The 13,251-nt window shown below is 43.6% G+C and overlaps 1 long non-coding RNA gene and 2 other non-coding genes across 3 annotated transcripts; 1 reads left to right on the top strand and 2 right to left on the bottom strand.

Moving 5' to 3' along the window:
* The first annotated feature begins 35 nt into the window (after positions 1-35).
* Positions 36-12,835, top strand: LOC112443796 (uncharacterized). The gene is made up of 3 exons (XR_009492648.1): positions 36-864; positions 4,621-4,743; positions 6,164-12,835. It is a non-coding gene; the product is annotated as an uncharacterized lncRNA (long non-coding RNA).
* TRNAM-CAU (transfer RNA methionine (anticodon CAU)) lies at positions 3,966-4,037 on the bottom strand. The gene has a single exon. It is a non-coding gene; the product is annotated as a tRNA-Met (tRNA).
* On the bottom strand, positions 4,394-4,464 carry TRNAG-GCC (transfer RNA glycine (anticodon GCC)). Its single transcript has one exon. It is a non-coding gene; the product is annotated as a tRNA-Gly (tRNA).
* Positions 12,836-13,251: the final 416 nt, after the last annotated feature.

The raw sequence follows: 13,251 nt of genomic DNA, 5'->3' as shown, positions 1-13,251 counted from the left end.
AGCTGGTGCACTTGCTTGTAGTCTAATTTCACTCAGATTACGCGGCTGGTTTGACGGTGGAAAACGGGGTAAATTTTTTTAAAGCTCTCCGCAAGCAGTCTTGGATAAGCTAGGCAGTGTATTTTTGCCTGGAAAATTCCATGGACAGAGGAGCCTGGCAGGCTACGGGGCCTCAGTCGATCATGGCTCTGCAACTGAGAGCAAAACTTGCCATACAAATTTAGTATGGGTTATTTGGCGCCCACTGAAATGGATTTTCAGTTTTGCCCTTAGCTATGGCACCCCACTCCAGTACTCTTGCCTAGAAAATCTCATGGACGGAGGAGCCTGGAAGGCTGCAGTTCATGGGGTCGCTGAGGGTCGGACACGACTGAGCGACTTCACTTTCACTTTTCACTTTCATGCATTGGAGAAGGAAATGGCAACGCACTCCAGTGTTCTTGCCTGGAGAATCCCAGGGACGGGGGAGCCTGGTGGGCTGCCGTCTGTGGGGTCGCACAGAGTCGGACACGACTGAAGTGACTTAGCAGCAGCAGCACAGCAACCGAAATTTCTTTTTTTTCAAAGCGAGTAACGCCCCCCGCCTCTGATTGGGCAGCAGTACTATTTGAAAAGCCCGCCGTGGGTTGCAATTGGCCTGATACTCTGCCAACAGTTTTGCGCGTTTTGTAGAGATTTTCTCGAAAGTAAATTACTACCTTTATCTTGGGGAATGCACAAGGCTCGGAAGCCTAGAGCCATAAATACTGAAAATTAACGGTTCTGTGTTCTGCAGTCGGATCCTGGGCGAAATTGCCTGTTTCTATTTCCCATCCTCTACAGAATAGGTACTGCAACATTAGCCCTGTCTACGAAGACCTTAGGGTGAGTTGGAATGATTTATGCCATAGTGCTATGGGAATATTAAAGGTCCGGGACGGTATTTAAAGAGAAAATGTTGAACAAGAAACCCAGCTGCTTGGGAAAGCCGCGTTCTTCCAGTGTTTAATCAGGATGCAACGGAAGGGAGACATCCAGGACTCATTTGGCCGGGGAAACAGTTTTCTGGTAGTGTCTTGAGTTCACAATTAAAAATCCCGCGAAAGAAATCAGAGAACTCAGTGTTAAAGAGAAGAGCATATTTATTTAACGCATGGGCTAGTTAGTATTATTAGGGAATGGAATTTCTCAAGGCATGATCGAAAGTCCTTCAATTCCCCATTCCTCTGCATCTTTCAGTACTGCCTAAATTTTCAGTTGGAATCATTAACATCTTCCGCTACCCTGGCATCCCCTTTCACCAACAAATGATTGCTTTTGTAATTCTTTTTTTTTCCTCCCCATTAACAGCAAAATAAGCCCCTACACTCATATCCCCACTTAAGACTGCAACATTTAGTGTCTTTCCCTTTGTTACTTCCCTTAAAGTTGGGGATATGGACCTATTTCAGATGCACAGTTTTGTCCCTGTCACAGGCAACAAGCTTCCTGGAAGTTATGCCAACATGTCAATGAGTCCTGCAGAATATACAGGGTTTGTCATTCACTCCTCTTTTTCCAGTACCTGCGCCCCTGTCATTAGGTCTTGGAAGCTGGCAAGAGCAGTCCCCTAATTTCATCCTGAACACATCGACTTCCTATTCATCACCTCTATTATTTGCTCTTTCTGAGATTTTTTTCCTTCCACTGTTAAGAGATCTGAGGGATAATTACCGTCAGTGGGTGATATAAGTATTGCCCTCTTCTGCCACCTTGTGGCAAGGAAACAGAAGGACAGGTCAAAGGCCTTGGGTTTTCCAGATCCAATTGAAATGCTTCAACTTTTTACTGACAGTAAATTGGAATAAGTAAAGTGATAATTTCTGTCTCTGTTTAATCACTGGATATAAGTTAGCGTCCCCAGAAATCACTTGTGGGCATGAGAGAGAGGGAGAGAGATATTGTTTTGTGGTCTGGTCAGAGCTGTCCAAATAAAAAGAAGTCAAAAATCAAACATTCTGCACCCTAAAATAAATAAAACAAAAGGGTCATGGACACACTAGTTCTGATCCTCAAACGATAAATATTTGAATATTTTCTATAATCTAAACACCTGACAAAATCCTGATTTTTGCTGGGAGGGAGCATGAATTTTACACTTTGAGAAGATGCTCAATCTATGGTTACAGTATCCAAGAACAGTCTTAAAATTTATTCTTAAATAGAACCCAGAAGAAAATAGTGAATTGTTTCATCTTTCTTGACAAATGTTTTCCTTTGGATTAATCACATGTGCCTCTGGTGATCTGTGAGATTAGAAAACTTGCTACTGAGGATAGTACTTTAAGAACCACCTCGATGGAAATTGTATTTGCCATGGGCATCAGTGTAAGCAGATTGAAAATGAAATGAGATTTCACCTGGCACCTGAAGTGCATATAGTGATTCTATACAGTTATAGGACTTTAATGTGGAAAAAAATACAGTTGATAAAAGGGCTTTAATGACAGGATTTCTAAAGACTCCGTTGCCATGTTGACAAAGAAGTTGCCTTTATATTTTATTATTAGTTAATTAATTAATTTGGCTGTACCAGGTCTTAGCTGAGGCCCCCAGTATCTTCGATCTTTGTTGCAGCATGTGGGATCTAGCCCCTTAATCAGGGATGGAAGCCTGGCGCTCTGTTTTGGGAGCATGTTGACTTAGCCACTGGACCACCAAGGAATTCACTTTAGAACCAAGTGAAAATCAGATATGACCCTTTGGCCTTCCATTCCAGACATTTATGTAGATAGATATTAGGTATTCTCATGTTTGGTTATAGATTGTTGCATAGAAATAGACTTAATCAATGGTATTATAAAGAAAAGCCTTTCATGTAGATACTTTGTCAACCCTTTTGAATAAGCATTGTGTTATTTAAATAAAAACTTCATAATATGACTTGTTCTCAGGCTCTGGGTAAATAAAAATTATTCATCCAAAGAAAAAAAGGGAGGTTAGGGGAACGGGAGATATGCATATCAAATTCACGATAGAGTTACCCTAAGAAAAGGGATGTTAGGGCTGGGGGTGCAGCTGAAGGGTACTTCAATTTTATGTGTTGTTGTTTTCCATAAATATAAAAGAAATTTGTAGTGAATATATATCATAATGTTAAACAGTAGATGGATTTTGTGTGGTCATTTTTGTACCCTTGTAATTTTTTTAAAGGTGAAAAATAACAATGAATAGTGTTGTTTGGTGTATTTGAAATTGTAGCTTTTCATGTACTTAACAAACAAGCGGTGCCTAAGATGTGACAGGCCATGGTCTAGATACTACAGCAATTACAGGGGGACAAAATACTTAATGAATAAAATAAAATATAATTTTATACTACATAGTGATGTGTTAAGGAAAACAGAGCAGCGGGGAGAGATTTTTGAGATTTGTAATTTTAAATAAATTCCAACTCCCTTTAACCAAATTTCTGAAACTAAAATTAGCTATATATGGTTTTATTTAATTCTAAGTTCTTGTTTACAATACGATAGTAGGTAAAGATGGGTTAACACTAATTCTCTGCTCTCTGAGATACGGCACCTGACATTAAAGCCTTTCTGATTTGTGACTTATTTTCGTCTCAAAATTTTCTTGGAATAAAAATATACTCCCGGATTACCCGTTTTCATCAGGTATAGAAAGACGGGCAACAGGGTTGCTAAGACTGCTGCTACTGCTGCTAAGTCGCTTCAGTCGTGTCCGACTCTGTGCGACCCCAGACGGCAGCCCACCAGGCTCCCCCGTCCCTGGGATTCTCCAGGCAAGAACCCTGGAGTGGGTTGCCATTTCCTTCTCCAGAGCATGAAAGTGAAAAGTGAAAGTTAACTCTCTCAGTCGTGTCCGGCTCTAGCGCCCCATGGACTGCAGCTTACCAGGCTCCTCCGCTCATGGGATTGACAGTCCTTCATTTCCTCGAACCAACGCACCCCCCTCGCGCCCCCTCAGGAAAAATACAAAACAGCTAGCAGAGGATGGTTTCGATCCATCGACCTCTGGGTTATGGGCCCAGCACGCTTCCGCTGCGCCACTCTGCTCAACGTGACACTAAGCGTTCAAAGTAATTCCTTTATTACACCTTACGTAAAGGGCTGTTTTTAGAAACTGGGGAAACTCTTCTTTCAAAACCCATTCATTGATGTTACTCATGCTACAAACAAAAGAATGAATCCAAAACATTGATTTTATATATTCTGAAGGCAGAAAATTGGATGTTTCTGTTAGGAAAACAACCGGTCGCCAACCAGTCTGCCCCTTTCACCTAGCAGAAGTGATTGCGGATCTTGCAGTTACAAAATATATGAGTAGGTCAAAATTCGAAAAATAGAACATTTCCGAACTCAAAACCAGAGCATTTTCAAAATTAGAATGGTAAGAAAAAACAGAAACACTTTGCATTGGCCGGGAATCGAACCCGGGCCTCCCGCGTGGCAGGCGAGAATTCTACCACTGAACCACCAATGCTTGTATCACTCGGTTTTGCTCATTTTCTAAATGGCTTTTTTTTGTTGTTTTTTGTTTTTTTTTTTTTAACTCGCTACATCGAAATTATATGTTAGGTTTAGTTTTTTGGTTTTACTGAATAGAACCTTGTAATGTTCCCTCTTCCCTTCTTTTTAGGAAACCCTCCTTTCCACTGCAAGTTAAGAGCGTCCTTCTGCGACACCGGAGGCTGGTCTGGGTGTGAGTGACCTAGTCCTGGGCGTGCCCCAGCGGAGGGTGGCCCCCGTCCCACCTTGAAAGGTGGGGGAAACTGTGTGTGTGTATGGAGGAGCTCCATGTCCGGGCGGGTTCTGGAAGATAGGGAAAGAGGAGAAAAGGGGGACGAGGGCAGGAAGGAAGGAGAAAATGGGGACGAAGGGGAGATCCAGGAGGAAGAGAATCTGAGAAGAGGAAGGGAAGCATGTCAGAGCAAAAGGAGGAAGATGGAGAGGAATGAGAGGGAAAGGGGAGAGAAAGGAGCCTAGTGCTGTTCCCTTCTGGTCACCCCAAAGGAGAGGCAGTGGGGGTTTTAGGAATTCTGTGGATTTACCTTAGGCTCCGGTTGCTATGGTAATGAAAATGGCACTAGAAACTCCTTCCAGTCAAATAGAGAATAAAAGTCAAATTAAAGAGTGATAGTGTGTGCAGCTCAGTCATCTGACTCTTTGCAACCCCATGAACTGTATAGCCCACCAGGCTCCTTTGATTTTCCAGGCAAGAATACTGGAGTGGGTTGCCATTTCCTTCTCCAGGGGATCTTCCCAACTCAGGGATCGAACATGCATCTCTTGCGTCTCCGGCATTGGCAGACCGGTTCTTTACCACCCACCTGGGAAGCCTACTTAAAGTTTAATTTTCCCCCAAAATATACAATCTTGACTCTCATACAAGTGTAAAAGTGAACCCCTTTGGAAAGATTTTACCTCTTTAATGAGATAACTGGTGAGGTGTTACTACCAATTAAAAGGAGAATTCAAAGAGTGGACGCCATTTATAGATCAGGAATATTGAAAGTCAAGTCTAAATAAAGTCCAAACTGGCTTTTATACTGCTGAGGATTGGTGAGGAAGGTGGACTGGGGAGGGAAAAAATGTCCCCTCAGAAGATAGAATTAATTTGCATGTCTATGGACAGCAACTGGACCATAAAAAAAGGCTGAGCCAGGAAGAATTGCTGCTTTCAAATTGTGATGCTGGAGAAGACTCTTGAGAGTCCGTTGGACTGGAAGTATATAAAAACAGTCAATCCTAAAGGAAATCAACCCTGACTACTCAGTAGAAGGACCGATGCTAAAACTGATGCTCCAGTACTTGGGCCACCTGATGCAAAGGGCCAACTCATTGAAGAAGACCCTGATGCTGGGAAAGAGTAAAGGCAAAAGGAGAAGGGGGCGGCAGAAGAAGAGATAGATAGCATGACGGGATCAATGGACATGAAATTGAGCTAACTCCAGGAAACAGTGGAAGACAGAAGAGCGTGGCGTGCAGCAGTCCATGGGGTTGCATACAGACACTACTTAGCCACTGAACAAGACAGGAATTATTTTTTATTGCTGCCAGTTATCAAAAATTTACAGAATTGTAAAATACCTCTCATTGAATCAGAATCAGATGACACTAAAGGGTGTGCTATAATTTTCCTTTGAGGCATACATTTCCCTGACAGTTCCTTCCTGTTTTAGGAAAATTCTGTGAACTCAGCACAAACAAAAGGACTAAACTCACAAGTTAAACTCTTTAAGAAGCTCTCCATTGCTCAAAGCCATGGGTGCTGGTCTGCTGTTTCTGACTGCTGCTGCTGCTAAGTCGCTTCAGTCGTGTCTGAGTCTGTGCAACGCCAGAGACGGCAGCCCACCAAGCTCCCCCGTCCCTGGGATTCTCCAGGCAAGAACACTGGAGTGGGTTGCCATTTCCTTCTCCAATGCATCAAAGTGAAAAGTGAAAGTTAACTCTCTCAGTCGTGTCTGACTCTTAGCAACCTCATGGACTGCAGCCTACCAGGCTCCTCCATCCATGGGATTTTCCAGGCAAGAGTACTGGAGTGGGGTGCCATTGCCTTCTCCTATCTCCCCTAAAAGTCTAGGGTGGGAGATTCTTACCATGTGGTACACACATTCCTGTAAGAACTGATGAAAGATCTGTATAAACTCCTTAAAATCCTGTGCACATACACACACTGGAATTCAGTCTGGGGCTTAGGATGACAGTCCCTGATTTGTCCGTCTGTTCCTGGAAGAACCCCTTCCAAGGCCTGAAAGGGAACTCTTGTATGATGCTCTGAAATGAATTATCGGAGGAGGCACAGGTGCTGACAAAGCAAGAGACTATTGGGAAGGGGTCTTGCGGTGGAGAGCAGGAGGGTAAGGGAATCCAGGAGAGCTGCTCTGCCAATCTCTGGTTTATGGTGATGGGATTAGTTTCTGGGTTGTCTCTGTCCAATTGTTGTGGAATCTGGAGACACACCTCGAAGGACACGCAAGACAGTGGAGTACAGTTTATTATGCCAGCAGGTCCAGGGGGAATCAGTTCCCAGCAAGGACCCTGTTTCTGAGAGGCCCAGTTTTATGCCCCCCATTACGTTTGTGACTGGTTACATGTTAGCAACCTCTTTGTTGTATATGATTTTGGTGCTAGGAGAACAAAGAATTAAGGTTAAAGGGAGGGGGGACAATGATTATACATCAAGGGGGGATATCTCCATGGTTAATCTATCAGGGGCATCCTGACCTCAACTACAATCTCCGTTTGTCATCTGTAGGGAAGGAAGTCTCCAGGAGACCTGGTTTTCACTAGCAACAGTTTCCTCACTCTTGGGCAGGGTTCAAGCCCAGTTCACATCCTGTCTTTAAGATGGGTGACAGGCTTCAAGATGGAGTCTCTCCTGCTTTCCTCACACTGGCCCCAACACAGTCATTCTGACTCAGGGTACTTCCTTGTGGCTCACGCATTGCTCAGCCAAGATGGATGCCAGCAAGAAAGATTCTGGGAGGTGGTGGGACACATGGCATCTCCTTTGACCTTTCTGAATACCTCTGGTTGGTGGTGGCTTGTTAATTCTGTATAAGGCAGTCCTGACCTCCTGTTGTAAAATAATTCCTGCAAACGGTTGCTATGGTGCCTGCAGGGTGGTCAGTTTCAGTCAGTGTATCCTCTCATAGTTTCCAAGTGTCTTTTAACCTGGAAGGTGGTCTTAAGTGCCATCCTCTCCATACTTCTCATTTTTTCATTCCTGCCCCTACCTTCTTCAGAAGCTGCAGCCTCTCCTTTAAAAAGGCCTCACTCTGGGGGTTCAGCTTAGATTAGGGGTGGGGGTGGCTGGGAGCTAATGTATAACTAGGTGTAGATCAGCCTATATTCCTTAAAATCATGCCAAAGGCCACACATGCCTGCCTTACACCCATATCCACATATTGTATGATTAGGCCGCCCAAGATGGCTGTTCCTTTCCTCTTTGTACCTACTTCCCCTGCTCCACCAGTGCCTGCTTCACCTGCACCCTACTCACAGAACTGACTTTCCCTCTTAATCATAGATACTAATCAGTAAGTGCCTATGTACTTGCCCTAGCTCTGTCTACTCTGTTGTTTATCAAAAGGATGGTGAGGGCGGTGCTCCTCAGCTGTTTTCCCTGGCAACAGATAAGCCAACCTGACGTCATTTCCTCCTGTATCTGGGTAAACTGGTAATCTCCCTTGTCCCCTGAGAATGAAGGATACTTTCATGTCCTGCCCTCTGTCTGCCACACACCATGGGATGTTGCTCCAGGACCCTACTTCAGATATGTAATATTTCCTCTACCTTTCTAAATTCTTGGCTTAGACACCCCTGTAATAAAAAGAACAGATTAACAGGAGAAAAACAAAGACTAGTTTGACAACATGTATACCTCCTGTGTACATGGGAAATACTCAGGAAAACTGAGTAACTCTGAAATGACTCAAAGCTACCACTTCAAATACCTTCACCAGCTGAAGATGAAAGAAAGGTGTTGTGGGAGGGAGGCTAGTTATGGGAGGTTTTCCAGCACACACAGTTCAGTTCAGTTGCTCAGTCATGTCTGACTCTTCGAAACCCCATGGACTGCTACACACCAGGCCTCTCTGTCCATCACCATCTCCTGGAGTTTGCTCAAACTCAGGTCCATTGAGTTGGTGATGCCATCCAATCATCTCATCCTCTGTTGTGCCCTTCTCCTTCTGCCTTCAGTCTTTCCCAGCATCAGGGTCTTTTCCTATGAGTCAGTTCTTCACATCAGGTGGGCAAAGTATTGAAGTTTCAGCTTCAGCATTAGTCCTTCCAAAGAATATTCAGGACTGATTTCCTTTAGAATTGAGGAGAGGCACAGTCGTTAGCAAAAGAAAAGAAAGTGTTATCTTGGACCAGGACACACCCTATTGGGGGGTGGGGGAGGGGAAGAGAACAGCTAGGGGTCTTTATCATGCAGATTTTCTCTAGAAAAGGGGAGGGACAGAGAGGACCCAAGAGACAAGATCATCTCATTAGTGCTGACCAGAAAATTCCAAGCTGGTTTAATAAGATTCCTGGGGAAAGTTGAAGCAGCAGTTAATTCAGAAATTACAGTCTAGGTTTAGTATCATGGATTTTAGCATGAGTGACACTATTTTGAGCCTGTAGGGACAATAGTACGAGGACAAAAGTAGGGATAGCACTCTGACCATTAGCTCTGCAAATGTCTCAGGTGTTAGGCTATCAAAAAACAAAAAATCTAAACTTAGTAATGTGCAACAAAATTCATATTTTATGACAAGAGAAGAAAAATTTAATCGTAAAAAATTTTCTCCACCCTTTGGCCTCCCGTCTTCCCTCCATTGTGCATTGTGTACCTGTGTTACACATCACCAAGCCTGCTCAACCATAAAAAGCAACATTCTCCCAGCACCAAGACAACTCAGTCCTGGTCTGTGTGTGGGTCAGAAAAGAATTTCCAGATATGAGGCAGAATGAGAGGAGAATAAAGTTTATTAGAGTGGGAGACACTGTCAGAACACTGGGGAAGCTCAAGGGAGAACTGACGTTGAACAGGGAGGGATCTTTGTCCACTTTTATACCCAGGGTACAAGGAGTAGGATACGGATCTTGTGGGTCATTTGCTGATTGGATGAGGCACGTATACTGGGTGGAGGTGGAATAAGGTAAAAACCTCCCCATAGGGTAGGAGGGGAGACAAGTTATACTGCTTAGGAGGACCTGAAATCTGTTAATAGTTACAACATGGGGAAGGGAAGGATGATAAAGGTCTGGTTTTTCTGTTCCTGCATTTCAAGACCCTCTTTGGTTTTATCTGCTCTTTCATCCTTGGGTCACCACAGGACTCTTTAAAAGATAACACTCTTTTTAAATCTTGTAAGAGGCCATGACTCAAGGGTTATTGCAAGGGATGACATGGGGAAATTTTTAGGGTGACAAAACCTTTATATGGTGGTGGAATCGAACTCTAAGCCTTCTCTGGGCTGAGAAGTCTAGGTTTGTCTTTGGCGAGTAGGAATCCTCCTGCCCTTCCTGTTTGCATGGGAGAGAAGAGAATTTTTCTGTCTGCTTCTTCTCCATTGCCTTCAGCTCAAAATAATCCTTATGCCAGCATGGTGTATTTTGGGGAAAGCATTCTCTGAACCTCTTCCTAGGGAAATATCAAGAGCCAAGAAAAGAACCATATAATTTTGATAAGAAAGAAAAAGTTGGTCTTGATTGATAGTAAGGTTTCTTATAAATCTGTAGTAATTAAACCAATAGAGGAATTAAACATAAAGAGCACGGACAAGTTAACACGTATCTATTAATAAGAAGTTGATGTCTGAACGGAAGTGAAAGAAGTGGGATGTCAGTACCAGGCTCCACCAGCAGGATGTTACCAAGTAGAGCGTGGGTAGCGAGACTAGGAAGGATGATTGGTCCAAGGATGGATGTGAGAGGGTCGGGGAACTGAGTCAGGCGGGCAGCCAATCAGAAGCACCAGGAGAGACTTAGCAGTGTCACATGGGTCGGAGAACAAATAGGAACAAAACTGAGGCTGAACCAGAGCCAGCGTGGTGGACAAAGGCTTGTCGCACAGCGAGGATGGAAGGAACCCTTTCGCCCCCAACCTGCTCCCAGCACGCCCTGACCTGTCACTCAAAGCAAAACCTCGTGCTCTGACCGTTGCAGCAACGACTCTCTGGGCTTTTAAGTTCTTTAGAATGACTGTTGGCTCGTCAAAGCAACGTTCTTCTGAAGGTGGATTTGAAGAGGCAGGAGAGGGACAGAGCCACATCAGGAAAGTTCAGTTCAGTTCAGTCGCTCAGTCGTGTCCGACTCTTTTCGACCCCATGAATTGCAGCACGCCAGGCCTCCCTGTCCATCACCAACTCCCAGAATTCACTCAAACTCAAGTCCATCGAGTCGGTGATGCCTTCCAGCCATCTCATCCTCTGTCGTCCCCTTCTCCTCCTGCCCCCAATCCCTCCCAGCATCAGAGTCTTTTCCAATGAGTCAACTCTTCACATGAGAGGGCCAAAGTACTGGAGTTTCAGCTTTAGCATCATTCCTTCCAAAGAACACCCAGAACTGATCTCCTTTAGGATGGACTGGTTGGATCTCGTAGTCCAAGGGACTCTCAAGAGTCTTCTCCAACACTACAGTTCAAAAGCATCAATTCTTCGGAGCTCAGCTTTCTTCACAGTCCAACTCTCACATCCATACATGACCACTGGAAAAATCTTAGCCTTGACTAGATGGAACTTTGTTGGCAAAGTAAGGTCTCTGCTTTTGAATATGCTATCTAGGTTGGTCATAACTTTCCTTCCAAGGAGTAAGCGTCTTTTAATTTCATGGCTGCAGTCATCATCTGCAGTGATTTTGGAGCCCCAAAAAATAAAGTCTGACACTGTTTCCACTGTTTCCCCATCTGTTTCCCATGAAGTGATGGGACCAGGTGCCATGATCTTCGTTTTCTGAATGTTGAGCTTTAAGCCAACTTTTTCACTCTCCTCTCTCATTTTCGTCAAGAGGCTTTTTAGTTCCTCTTCACTTTCTGCCATAAGGGTGGTGTCATCTGCATATCTGAGGTTATTGGTATTTCTCCAGGCAATCTTGATTCCAGTTTGTGCTTCTTCCAGCCCAGCGTTTCTCATGATGTATTCTGCATAGAAGTTAAATAAGCAGGGTGACAATATACAGCCTTGACATACTCCTTTTCCTATTTGGAACCAGTCTGTTGTTCCATGTCCAGTTCTAAGGCAGGTCAGGTGGTCTGGTATTCCATCTCTTGAAGAATTTTCCACAATTTATTGTGATCCACACAGTCAAAGGCTTTGGCATAGTCAATAAAGCGGAAATAGATGTTTTTTGGAACTCTCTTTTTCGATGATCCAGTGGATGTTGGCAATTTGATCTCTGGTTTCTCTGCCTTTTCTAAAACCAGCTTGAACATCAGGAAGTTCACGGTTCACATATTGCTGAAGCCTGGCTTGGAGAATTTTGAGCATGACTTTACTAGCGTGTGAGATGAGTGCAATTGTGCAGTAGTTTGAGCGTTCTTCGGCATTGCCTTTCTTTGGGATTGGAATGAAAACGGACCTTTTCCAGTCCTGTGGCCACTGCCGAGTTTTCCAAATTTGCTGGCATATTGAGCGCAGCACTTTCAAAGCATCATCTTTCAGGATTTGAAATAGCTCAACTGGAATAATTCTATCACCTCCACTAGCTTTGATCGTAGTGATGCTTTCTAAGGCCCACTTGACTTCACATTCCAGGATGTCTGGCTCTAGGTGAGTGATCACACCATTGTGATTATCTTGGTCATGAAGATATTTTTTATACAGTTCTTCTGTGTATTCTTGCCATCTCTTCTTAATATCTTCTGCTTCTGTTAGGTCCATACCATTTCTGTCCATTATTGAGCCCATCTTTGCAGGAAATGTTCCCTTGGTATCTCTAATTTTCTTGAAGAGATCTCTAGTCTTTCCCATTCTGTTGTTTTTCCTCTATCTTTGCATTGATTACTGAGGAAGGCTTATCTCTTATTGCTATTCTTTGGAACTCTGCATTCAGATGCTTATGTCTTTCCTTTTCTCCTTTGCTTTTCATTTCTCTTCTTTTCACAGCTATTTGTAAGGCCTCCAGACAGCCATTTTGCTTTAGAGTATGGGAATTCTGTGGGGTGAGCATGAGGGTGGCCTTTGGATCTCACCTGCAGTTTTGGGTCCCTATGCTAGGGACTATGCTAGTCCTCTAGCTACAAGCCGGTCAGAGAAAAGAGTAATGCCACTTTGGACTATTCCTCAGTGGCACCTGAGAACAAATTTCTCAGAAAGAAAGCTCACTAAGGGATGGATTAAATCTAGCCTAACGTCCTTCATTTACAGGAGGAGATATTGAGACCTGGAGAAGGGAATTGATCCAGTGGCAATGGGTATTTCTTTTTAGCAGGTAATGTATATTGAAGGGTTTTGAAAGCATCATGAAAATTCACAAAATCAGACCATCTGTTGAGATCATTTCCGTTACATGCCACTACTTACTTCCCTGAGTACCTGTAAAAGAACCTCCAAGGCCAGGATTCTTGTCCCAATGTTTTAGTTGAGGGAGTGGAGAGATTAGGGTTAGCCCCTCATCACTCAGATGATAATGAATGAAATCAGGAATTGAATATAGGAATATCTATACCTTATAAATATAAAATATATAATTACCACTCAAGTTTATGGAAATCCAGGGTGTCTGAAGCCTGATACCAGGTACCGAGGAGTGAGAAAATTAATGATGAAGGAAAAAA

This window comes from Bos taurus, chromosome 23, assembly GCF_002263795.3.
Source record: "Bos taurus isolate L1 Dominette 01449 registration number 42190680 breed Hereford chromosome 23, ARS-UCD2.0, whole genome shotgun sequence".
In the NCBI taxonomy this organism is placed as follows: Eukaryota; Metazoa; Chordata; class Mammalia; order Artiodactyla; family Bovidae; genus Bos; species Bos taurus.
The sequence above is the reverse complement of the archived record's forward strand: the minus strand, read 5'-3'. Positions and strand labels throughout refer to the sequence as shown.